We start from the raw sequence: 13526 nt of genomic DNA, 5'->3' as shown, positions 1-13526 counted from the left end.
ATAAAACCAATATATTCCTCGCACCGTTTGGAATTTAAAATAAAAATAACTAAAAGGTAAGTAGTTCTTAGTTAATATTAATGTAAAATTGTAGTATATGTTGCCATACAGTTTATTCTTTCCTCCCAATTTTTCTTTTAATGCTAAAAAAAACCTATTTTTTCCTGATTTTAATTTATCCGGAAATTTTCAATCTCTAGGCTTTATGAAAATGTAGTAAATTGTAACAAGTTTAAAGACAATTGAGTTCTGCGAATATTTTGCTAGCTAAACTTTTAAATTTTAATAAAAATGTTTAATGACTAATAATAATACTGGGTGAATACAACTATTTATCTATTTTTGGGAGGAAATCGCTTATTGACTAATACGTTTAATTTAAATTAATTCTATTCTTTAAAAATTCTCTAGATTTAACTTTATGGATATTATAATATAACGGCAACCACGCGGCTGGTGTTTCTATACCAGACCTCAATTATACCGATCTTTTTTTCTTTTTCATTCAATTTTATTATACATTTTTTTAATCATTTTTATTGATTATTATTGTATTGCTTAATTTTAAGGATTGTGGGTTACAAACAAATGCTTCCCGTTCAATTGCAGACGGCCTTTTTCTTATGTTGGAGACGCGGCGTACATAATGATGGGTGACGGCAAACACGGGCGACGGAAAAGCTCATCTTTATTCTCCCCCGTGCCGCTGCCCTTTCCTCAACGCCAGACGCCATTGAGATAAGGGATAATTAAATCCATTAATTTTTCGGACAGAGACTACATTAAACTGAAAGAAAACGAGGTCGGGGGAAATACTACTGCACAGTCGAATAAAAGGTTTTTAATTATATTTTTCATTTTAAAAGTTGAGCTGCAGTCTAGTGACAGATGTGCGTTTGTGGTAGTACAGTGATTAGGGTAAAGAAAAAATATGAATATCAAACGTAATATTACTATGAAAATATCAGTACTTAAAATTAGTGTGAGAGGCAGCGGGTTTCAATAATGTATAGTTAGAAAAATAATGTGACCGTTTGCATCAACTATGTGCTTCAATTTTAAGTTTAGTACAAGTTGCCACGAGTAATTGAGTAATTTTGTAAAACCGTTATTTATGCAACTCCCACGTGTGTGTAAGTAATTTTGCTCCATCAAAGAAGAAGCGGAAAAGTTTGTTTTTCGAATCTCGTGATGGGAGTAAGAGCATATGAAGGGCACAGGGGAAAAACGGTAGTAGTCACACATGAACAATTTTTTTTTTCAAATAGTTTTTTTCGATTTATGCCAATAATTGTTTTTATTTATGTCAAAATATTGTTTAAATAAATACATTTATAATTAGAGTATCATTTAATGTGTTTTTTTTGTTCTTGTGTAGAGGTAGAGGAATTCATGAACTTTGTTTTTGCTATACTCTTAAATATTCATATTGTGACAACTACCGTTTTTCCCTTCTGCCCTTCATATGTTTTCTTTTTAAAAGTCAAAACATTTGGCATTCTATCTGCGTATGTGTATGACGTGTGTTTGGCTGTGTAATTTATATGTCTGTCGATAGCGGCTATGCGGATTAGAATTGTCCCCTATAATTTTCCCAGTATGTTTGTTCGATTATCTTGATGAACTGATTAAAGTTAAGCTTGGTAAAGTGATTGGGTTTCATTGTCAAGTGAATTTTTTTCTCTCGATTTATTGAACCCAAACGTTTGAAATGTAGTCAGTTTTTGTGATTGGTTGAATTCATATGATGTGTTTTCCTCTTAAACGACCGTATAAAAAAATGCGTTTTGTTTAATGGTATTCAACTCGTATACAAGATAACCATCAAAACGATATCATAATGATTCTCCTCCCTCGGGTTTCTTACGGATGTTAAACTTGTAAGACCCAAAGAAGAGACGACTCGACTTTTAACGCGTTTAACATATTTTCGCGCAATTAACCCACGGTAGATGTTTGCAAGGCTTTTGCGGATATTTAGAAGACTTATACAAGCAGAAAACTATGTACCGTTTCTTTATCATTAATTTATTGTCACATTCAAACCCCAGCAAGGTTTTTTACTCTGATTAAATAGAACAAGTATCATCCTAAAGGATAACATTTTAAGAGTTTTTGAAATATTTTAATGTTTTAATAAGTACAAATAAATAGAAATCGTATCAGTTTTCTTTTGATGAGAGATCCTTTCACTTTGGTATTTATTATAACTATCAAAAATTTCCATAGCTCATAAAAAACGATTTAAAAGAAATAATACTTCTAAGTAAATTAATTCTTACTTTGACGTACGCTACATTTTGAGACCTTAAAACACACTTTGAAGGAATCGCTCACATTTGGGCTACAGTGATCAGACAAAAACCAATTTTTTTCAGCATAAAGATTATAACATTATATGTGTTTGTATATTGGTTTTTATAAAATCTTCAATTCTGCGACTTTTTATGTGTCTTTTTTAAAAAAAATGTTTTATTTATTAATATAATTAAATGTGTTAATGCTATAATGTGATGATCTGACAAAAAAACTAACAAAAAATAAAGAATTCTTTTTACTGTATTAATAAGTATACACTACAGTTAAAGCCCTAAATTAAGATTTTTCGAAAAGTTCCCTATACTTTACTCCTTAATAAATATGAGTGCCGTAGCGAGGACGCTACCCAGGCCATTTCTAAGGAGTAAAGTATAGGCAATTTTTCGAAAAATCTTAAATTAGAGTTTGAACTATAATATATACTTATTAGTACAGTAATGAGGATACTTAATTGATTGCAATTTTTTTCGTCAGACTATCACAGTCACTTCTGTAGGATAAACTACAATTTTTTTTCCCATCAAAACTGCTTTGCGCGGGACAAGTATGTGAAACCAGTATTAACAGTAAATTTATCAAATTTTCACAATGTATAGAGAAGAACTTTATCTATGGGGTAACGTTTTTATTTTTTCGATCTTTATACTTCATATTTTTTTATAAACAAAATAAAAAATAGAAAAAATAATGAATATTTACAAATAAATGTATTTGATTGAAATTAAGTAATCAAACAACTAAAAACGCTACCCCGTAGATAAGTTCTATCCATTGTAAAAATTGTATACGGCTACTCTAAATACCGCCCTCACATTCTTGTCCCTCGCAAAACCATTTTTCGTAGAAAAATTACGGGTGAGGAGCGTCCTCTTAAAAAAATTGGCCTAATTAAAATCTGGCAAAGAACAACATTAGTTAACAGTTAAAAATATATTTACTACATTTTACTAAATAATAGGTATTAATAATAATGTATATTACTAAATTTGATTAAATAATAGATATTAATAATAGGTACATTTAGAAACTTGATGAAAAAACGCAAGCCAATCATGAAATCGCTGAAATCGGCTAACACACTTATTCACAGTTGTCACAGATTTATATTATACATTTTCATTGACAAAATAAAATAAGCCTAGGTGAGGAGCAATTATTTTCAAGGTGAAAGAAGTTAAAAATATTGCTACGTCAGGTTTCAAAACCAATTATACAAAGAAAAAATGTTTTCAGTTTAAAAACAAAATTAAACTGACAAAATTGAGTTATGTTAGAGAATATTTTAGAATATGGCAATTTTTCAAGTTGTACACATAGTCTATTCTTCATAGCTTTTGAACCAATTAAATTGTCAGTGTGAATTCTAATCCGCACACAAATTGAAACTGTTCAGTTATTTTTAATGTAAAACTCCTAAATTTGTAATCCAATCATAGTCTTGCCACATCTTAAAGTCATAATATAATAATGTAAAAACATTTTACATTACAAAATAAAATTAACATAAAAATACCGTAAGGTTAAAAATGATTTTAATTTTATGTCGTTCCCAGTAGATTTTTTTTTAATTAGAAGTCGCCACACAAATATACAAAAACTTGTCATTCTTAATTATTAAATATAATATAATAAATATAATTCAAATTTTGAAAAACTAATGTTATAATATCCTGGTTAGATACACATTATGCATTTATAGTAATGTATTATACTATTTTCTACTAGTTTCTCGGACAACGCTGATAGCACTATAATATTTAGATTAGTCGCAAGACTTTAATCCCTTCAATTCGGTTTTTAGCCTACTATATTATGTAAACGGTTGACGCAGACTGGCATTTCAAAATAAGTGATACATAATTTGTATCTACGGCCAATACGTGTTCCGCACCCTAAAACTCGATCGGACCCTTGTGACCAATCCGCGTACGAGTGCCTAATAATTCTAGAACGGCAACACTCAATAATAGTAAATACACCTAGGTAACTCTAATATCCCCGTTTTCCGGTACAGATTCTAAATCTCATTGAAATGATTAGGGTATAATTCTACACGGTCGACTACCCTATTTTGAACCTTCTGCCTGTGTATGTGTGTGTGTGTGTGTGTACGGAAGCGCACGTCTATGGGAATTTAATAGAAATGAATTGTTTCGGTAAACCATAGCGTACAGCACAATATATTTTAGGGTAGATTTATCAAATTGCAATTGTTGTCAAATAGAAACAGAAGCGAAGAAGATACCGATGTTGATTGAGCGTTCCATTTGAGTTGTATACACAACATTTTCCGCATTATTACTATTATAATAATTACTTTTTAAACATTAATATAAATTTCGTTACATATGTTTAAGAGTTGCTAATAACATAAACGCAGCCAACACGCGAGAAACATTTTCTATTTACAAATTTAAGATAACAAAATAAAAAATAGCTTGAGAACGCATTAAACATTAATCAATTGGTGTCGTGAGCGTCTGGATGCTCTTTATAATGTTACATAATATTATTATCATCCAGTGTGAAATAATACATAATATTATAACGTCTTGCTAAATTGATACCGAGAGTGTACGAATTTAAAAACTACTGCGAGCGTGTTGTGTACATTATATTATTTTATGTTGGCAAAAATATAGAAGAAAAAAAAACAAAAATTATTAACTACTCGCACGTTTATTTATAACGACTCTGCGTACAATATAGGTCTAGCGAATAAGAGTTTCATACATCATTTGACTCGCTGTTGCCGTAGTGTACAACGATTTTTGCAATTTGCTTACAGCACGAATGTACTATTAAAATGGTATTAAATGATTCTTTTCAATCCAGATAAATAATCTTGAACGTTTTATACGGGAAACGCAAATTAAAAATTAAGAACATACAAACGCAGGACATTTAATAATTTGTTCATAAATGTAGATACTTTCAGAACACTTGACAGTTGTTTTCAGACACGTTTTCATCGGATCCATATAATATTCTCAGTGTTTATTAGGTATAATAATTTGTAACTAATACTATTATGCGGCTTTTTTTAATATTAACATAGATTAAATATGCTACTATATTACCTACCATTGATAATTATTTTTTTGGTATCTGTCCAAGTATCGGTTACCAAAAAAAAAAAAACGATACCACTAATATCGACCGACATCGAGTATCGATTCTACCCCTTATAATTATAAAACTTTTAAGGAAATCTCGTTTCTTAATGGTGAAATCTTATAATAATTGTAAGTGAATCGAAATCACACACTTTTAAGTGCTGCCAGTGTTATAAAAAACGTTTAACAATAAGTCGTTTTCTTTTTGTAATTAAAAAATGTATGTGACTTTTAAATTTTTTTTTAGAGCTTTTCTTATACAGTTTTATCGTTTCTAACTGTTATCTCTATGAATTTGTTAAAACTTTTATTGATTAAACTATTAGTTAGATTATTTTGGGATCTATTATTTTCAAAAAAATAGTCACCGTTCCACTGTCGCGACTATACTGAGTTCATAGTTTGTTTCCTGTCGGTATTTATACATATGTCTGTAGTTGCAACCGTGTTTTCTCGACCAAATGGTGTCGTGTGGTTTTGTTTGTATTTTCTTTTCACTAATTAAGACCATTGAACTCTTTAAGCATTCTTTAAATTTTGCTCTTTCCTATCTACAATTTCAATTTTTATTTATTTCGACAACAGATGTTTCTATCGTTTTATGGTGATTAGTTGGTTAGATTTGTTTCTTTCTTATTTCTGTTGAATAATTGATTGCCACGTACTACTAATTTTCCAACCATACTTTCTTGGCATTTTTAATTTTTCTACTGCTTCTTTGAACATCTTTTTTTCCAAAATTTGTTTAATATTTTTACCTTGTCGAACTGGATGTTAGGCTACCGTGTGCGGCTACCGCAGATTTGTCTATTCTTTTGAAGTCCACATCCCTCTCGTGTTCTTTTATTTGTTCTTTTATTGCTTTCCCAGTTTGTCCTATGTATGATTTGGTATTTTATAAACATCTGGTGTTTGAATTTCCAGCATTTTATTCTTTGAACTTCAAAATATTGATCCAATTATTATACTTTGCTTAAATACTATATTATTAATTATTTTGAGTTAATTCACCATTCTGAAGACGCGGTCATCTGTAACTCCTTCGTATAGGTGGTAACAATATTATTCATTTTCTTGATATCTTTTTTTTTAAATTTAATTTTCTATAGTGATTGCCAGATTTTGGATTGTTTATGTATTATCTCCGAATTTTTGTATTGATTTACTAATGTTCGCTAGTGTATATTCCTTGTTTTGAAGTGCTTGCCGTAAGTATATGTTTTTCTTCTTTTAGGTGTTGATTGTCAGCTATTATTACATTTTATATGGCCATTGTGTGTAGTAAACCCATTTTTTGTATAAGACAATGCCCTTCTACGTGCAAATACACATCGGTATGCGGCTACTTACTGTACCAAAATTTCCTTTTGGGATTTTCTTGACTAGCACGTTAAAAAAATGGAAGGAAGGAAGGAAATGAAGTGTTGAAATCCTACGGCAGTTTTGCCGTAATGTACGTATTGCTTTTGATAAATCAATTTTCATAAAATAATTTTAATACAACTATACAAAAAAATGTTTAAATACTCGTTTGTTATGCGCGGCATAATCTATACTATTGTTAGAATGTAAACCTATTTCTTTGTTATTATATTTGTATCATTGTCTTAAACCATCTCATGATGTCATAGTTGCGTCTATGAGGCCCCTTAATTTATATGATTAATACAATTATATTGTAATCAAATACAATTTACTGTTTTAAATATAAACTATTTATTGTGCTAATAAGTAATAACTACATAATTTTAAACCTTACTCCTTAGATAATATATAAAAATAGAAAATATTTTTATACCATTAATTGGCCAAAAACCACAATCTACTTTCACGGTGACTCGAAGTAAAGGCATTTGACGAACACCGTACTTGTTGCTAGTCTATATTTTATTTGAGCTTAACCGCTTTTCCGTTATTGTCCTAGTCTTGTTAATATATCTTTTTTTTGTTTTTGGCTCGTTTTATAGCTATTTTATTTTTAAAATGAGCCAGACGGTGTAGGCTCTTGAGTCTTGTCATCTCCTCTCTGTCATACATACATACACACACAAGAATTATAATGTTGACGACGGTCAGTGTTCTCTCCTGTCTCGCCGGTCGCTGGGGTGTTGCACATTTTATATAAAACAGAGATACACACACAAGCACATAAAACCGTCAGTATCAATTATAATAATTGTTGTTATTATTATTTTTATTGCGGCTAAGTTGAGTTACGACTTGTGCGGCAATATCGTGTGAAAATAACACTATTCGTCTTTGTACCTTTCGTCTTCTCTAGGGACGTTTTTAATAATACCCTAATATCTGGCACCATACAACGGTGCTGTTGCCTATCCATCAATTCTGTTGTGACTCGTGGTTGTACGGTCATAGATGATCGGACGATGCATTTAATTGTGTAATTTTAGACGTTAAAATAATTTTGGTAAAACATTGTAATATGCCATCATTTAAATACCAGGACGGATTGACTACAATGTATCCTAATGGGTTTGGGCTAACGAAAAATAAAGAGTGCCAACGTAATAACGAAATTATTAGAAACACAAGAAATTCATTAGGAAAAATATAGCTCGAACGTTTTTGAAATGAACATACAATATATAATACGCTTAGTTATTATTTTAAACACAACCCGGAAAATAAAAATTATATAAGAAAAACATGAAAATACTCAATTAAACGAAGTGATAATACTTAAGAACTATTTAGTAAACAAATGTTTTTATCTGTAAAAGGATAATACAATAATCATAGTGTATTATGTCTCCCAAAAGACAAACAATTATTTTAATGATTTTCAACATTTTTTCTTCGTTAAAAAAGGTACAAAACTTACTTTTATAAGCATTGTAAAATTGTTAAAATATAAAAAATACTAGTAATTAATGTTAATCTATTTTGGGAAGGTTTTCATTTCATTCATAATTTATATTATTATTTAAATTATGCAATTCACGGTAAAATATTTTTGGAACAAAACAGTACGTATTTTCATATCTAACTTTATCGAAAATTACAATACTTGAAATATCTAAATTATTATAAATATTAACAAATAAATCTAAACACAGCTGTTCTACAGTGAACAGTATATTAATTATCTTTAAAATTATTATTGCAACACACATAGCTACACAATACAATAGTTCTAATAAAAAATAATAATAATTGTTTCTTCTGTGTGATACGATTCTGAATACATGTGATAGGTTAGTACTAACCTTACTTACATAATGTGTTTGCAAGGAGCAAACAACCCACTTTATCCCTGAATTCAATTACTGGTCACTTAGAACGAAGATGTATTGGTAACTGTTAACGATTAAGTATAAACATTTTATACTTAAAATGTTAATTTTATAGATATTAGACTTACGAATTTATTCTTGACTCAAGATAATTTTGTATTCAAAATAGCATCGCGACAGCTGTTGATACTTTATAGTGTATTTGTTGCAAACAATTTCAAGTCAAGTTGTTTGCACATTAGATATTAATAACGACCAGATTATAATATTATGTAGGTGCCTACAGTGTGTAAAAAACGACACACGTCAGTAAGAAAAACGCGGTCACCCATCCAAGAACAGCCTACCCACGCGCTTAGACTCGACAGCCAAAGCGTACACGTGGAACCAGTTTCCTTATATTCGTCCTGCGCATGTCTGCGTTTATAGAAGAGCCTTTAATCGTATACAAATACATTATTTAACAGTATACAAATAAGTTTTTTTTATCCACTTTTTAAAATATGCCTACTTGTATCATGTACGACTTGGTCGTGTACATGACCGGAGCAAATACACATATGTACATACCTATACAGTGACACATACGGTGCGACACGATAACACCGGAGTTGTTGAGTTAAAGAACATTAATTTAATATATTTTTTTTTTGTGAGTAAAAACGATTTTTCATTCAAGTTGCCAAGATACATGGATTGTATACGAGACACACATGTTTGCCGTAAATCAATAAAAACTCAAAGTATGTTATAAACATTGTGCACTCGTTTTTGAGATATTATGGCAATTGCACGTTGTAAAGTTATATCATAAAGTATAAACATACATTAAACAAGAATGTAAAGTAAACCGAAGACTCAAGATTGGAAATCTTGCAAATTATTGCTTGTCACTAAATTATGAATACATTTTTTTCCAGTTTAGAATGAGAATTTTAAATTTTATTGGGGAAAAATCGCTAAGGTTTATAATTGAATGTCTTTATTTCAAATTCCTATTTGACTCTAAAGCCCTGTCACCACGGAATACTAAATGGAATGGCGACTGTATTAGTAAAGCAGAAAGTATCCATTAAATCCTAAAATAGAATAATAGATGAATGGTTTGATTAAACGAATATATACGATCTCAATATTATGTATACACAACAGGTTATACAAGTTCTCTATTTTGACATTTTAAGCTCGGCTCAAAATGTAAAAGTGGATCAGCACTAATGAATTTGCTACATTTCAATGCGATGGCCTGCCGTTGTTGGTTGGATCAATTTAGAAATAGGAAAATAACTATAATCGAAAACCATCCGCTCGCAATTATAAATTATCGTTATACTACCTATTCATATAGGTTTGTTGAAATTTGTATTCCTCTCTGTCGTTTATACTGGAAACTTTATATAGATTAATAGTTAAACTAGTTTTGGATAGCGTGTGATTAGCATAAATAAACTATACAAAAAATTGAGTACAAATTTGAATTTGTATGCATAAAATATTAGGATAAACCAATGCATAAATCATTTAGTGACTAACCGGGAAAATGATAACTATAGAATACATATATATATATGTATGCTGCTGTGAGATAAAGAGCTTCGTATTTTTTCATAATACAGAACAAATAATTTTACTTCATACACGGGGTTGCAGCCCGTCACAGTGAATAGAATTGAACTCTATAGAAATACTCATAAATATTTCCATTAGGATAATAAACATTTTTAGTTCCACTAACAAAGACTTGTTGTTAAGATTATATGTGAACGTACGTATTGATCAAAGGGAGTAAACACGCCCAAACACATTATTTTATATCACTATTAGGCTATTTACACTAATGAAAACAAATTGATTATTTTTGTTGTTGCGCTAAAAAATTATATTTCAGGTAAAGTAGAATAATTATTTTAATGAAATATCTAATAGGTGATGCGGAAAGCAAAAAATGGCATTATGTCGAAAAAGTAGATTTCGAAAAAAACGCCAAAACATTGATTAAAGCCTTATTAAGTATCAATGAATACCTTAGACTCTCTTATGGTTAGGATGTAGATCAAAACATCGAATAATAGCCAAAGTAACAAAATTAATGCAATAACTTGTTAATTTTTTAGCTACAAAAATGTTCCGGGTTTAAAAATAGTAAAAAGTTAATCAGGACTCAGAAAATAGACCATACACATTTGATACTTAATATAAGGTAATAATAGTCAATATTAAAAATATGGCCAACATTTGTTGCTCATTATTATTATTTACAATTGTTAAAGTTGCTAAGATATACTTCGCATTAAGTTTTTTTATTTTTGTGGCTGAACCCAGGATACAATATAAACCACTAAACCAATTACTTCGTGTAATCTAAGAACAGATTTGGTTCTAAAAGATATTTAATTCGGCCAAAAATTAAAAAAGTTCACCCCTTAACCTTCAAAATTGAAGTTTTTAGTTGTGATTTTATCACTTTCAGTGATAACAATAGTTAAAAACCTGTGACTTCTCCGAACACACTGTGCTGTTTTTTTAATTTTATATTTAGAGATTATGATTAAAAAAATTGAAGATAATATGTTTTTATTTGTGTTACGTAATTGTAAATATTGGTATTTGATACTCACGCATCAGGTTAGGTATTTTCTAGTAAATTGTATTATTCATTTTTCGCTGTATTAAAATTATACTGACCTGAAAAAAGAAAAAAATATGTTATTTAACAAATAATTATTTAAGCGTAATTTTCCATTATAATTAATACTTGAATACAAACAGGTATTATTTAAAATTTATCGCCATTGAACATGTAGTTGGGAGGGTAAGGCGAAGATGAAGAAGAAGGAGAAGATTAAGGACAAAGTAAATTTAAATTAAATACATTTAAAAAGCACACGAGATTCATGTATGAATGTTATTATAATTAAACAAAATATGAATAACAACTGACATATATATTTATATTTCATAGTCTATACACTATTATACATATATTAGCACTTAATATTTTTTTCAAAAAAGTTTTTTAAAGGAAATGTATCATATAAGAGGACGCAACACTTGCTATAATATTAGTTTATTGGGGTTCAGTATATAGGCGATTTTTTGTCAGACTCATAATTGGAAACTATATCTGATTGTAAACACATATCAATGGATAATTGTGTTTTTAATAAATTCACCATTGCACATCACATGATTAAAATCATAATCAACCTGATGTATATGAGTTAAGTACATAAAATTGGGGAATTAAAACCTGCATGAAGTGAGTCATAATGTTATTACATTAACTAAAAATTGAGGATTTAAATTTGATCCACGGTAAAAACCTTACACTTTTTAAACTGTTGTAATTTTTGTATACGCGTCAAGTTTATATAGAATTAAATAATTAAAAACCAAATAACTTTGTTATGCTAATAGTATTAGGACTCCATTTAATGTAATTTGAATTTTACTCGAACAATGAAGTACATAAAATGGTTTACAATTAGAGTTAAAACTTTCATGTTTATCAAAATGTATGAATACAACATTTTACTATTGTTCTATTATCTATATCATTTTTATAACACCTGCTTTTATTTTTTTCTATAAAAGTTTATGATATGTAACTAGTAATTATTAGACTTTATAAAACTTGAAATGTGTATTATGGCCAAGCTAGTTTACAAACTTTATTATTTATATGACATATTTGTTATTTAAAGAGAAGAACGTTTGTTTTAGAACCTTTGGGCTACACAATACTTTATAATACTTTTCTAATTCATTTATTAGTAATTAAGTATAATTAGTATAATATTAAAAATTATAGGTAAATGGCGTACCTATATTTGTCAAATTAAAAGGAAACATATAATTTAATTACCTTATATAAATAAGTTAACTAAAAAATGTAGTTGGATATCTTGTTTAAAAAAAAAAAAATGTTTCTATTTCTGATTAAATCAATTTTCTATCCTACAAAATTAGATAACCTACTTAAGTTTTTCCGGTTTTCTACAAGTGAGCTTTAGTTAAAGAAATACTAAAATAATTATAAACTAGTGTGATACACCATTTTAAATTTACTTAAATGATTAATATTAGTTTTAAAACATTTCAACAAATATTGCAAAATTTTGAACACAGGTTACAAACTGATCAACATATTAAGAAATTATATTGAAATTACTTTTTCCTAAAAGTTTACTCTCGTAGAAGTCACTTTTCAGACGGATTTCATTTTTTTTTATACATATAAGCTTACAACAGATTTGATGAGGTCTAAAAGGCCAATATTTTGTTTAGATTAACTATTTTAGATTAACTGTAAAAAAGGAAAACAATTTTAAAACTAGAAACGCAGTTTTCAGTACAAAAATTAAAAGTAAGCTGTTTAGCCCCCGTATATAAGATATAATAAAAAAAAATTAAATCCGTTTCCTACATATCTTTGAAGATGATTTTGCATTTACCCTTTAATTATATAATCTATTTCCGTTCACCTTAATTTAAAAAAAAACGTATTTAATATTTTATACATCACAGAAAAATGTAAATCAATGTAAATATTGTTAATATAATACTGATAGTATATTATAATATAATGCAAAATGTATATAATGTAAATTTATCCTAATGTTGTTGAAATGTTTTAGTGCATCGTGTGTGGCATTAATTTTGTAATCGTGTGTTGGGTAGTATGAGAAAAAAAATAATAAGAAAAAAGAGGATATTTTTGTTTGTACGATACGAAACAATAGTAGTTGAAAAATATTCATCGTAAGCCGTTTCTGGATAACTCCCACGAACAGTTTTTCGCCTATACACGCTGTTTTTATTCCTGGTACACGGTTTT

The 13526-nt window shown here is 28.8% G+C and overlaps 1 protein-coding gene across 2 annotated transcripts in view; it reads right to left on the bottom strand.

Annotated features, from left to right (window-relative positions):
- LOC126835490 (zinc finger protein 236-like) overlaps positions 1-13526 on the bottom strand; it is a 93774-nt gene that overhangs the window by 63953 nt on the left and 16295 nt on the right. Inside the window, exon 3 of one of the 2 annotated variants that reach the window (XM_050568118.1) lies at positions 11308-11374. The exons of the other annotated variant lie outside the window; for it this stretch is intronic. The gene's annotated coding sequence lies outside the window, so the exon portion shown is untranslated. The remainder of the gene's footprint in view (positions 1-11307; positions 11375-13526) is intronic. 2 annotated transcript variants of the gene reach the window in all.

The sequence above is a fragment of the Adelges cooleyi genome, unplaced genomic scaffold (genome assembly GCF_023614345.1).
Source record: "Adelges cooleyi isolate 19-005CV unplaced genomic scaffold, UGA_ACOO_1.1 ACOO_flye_CR_arks_rails_tigmint_CR_PRNA_23, whole genome shotgun sequence".
NCBI lineage: Eukaryota > Metazoa > Arthropoda > Insecta > Hemiptera > Adelgidae > Adelges > Adelges cooleyi.
This window is presented reverse-complemented; position numbering and strand designations above follow the sequence as displayed.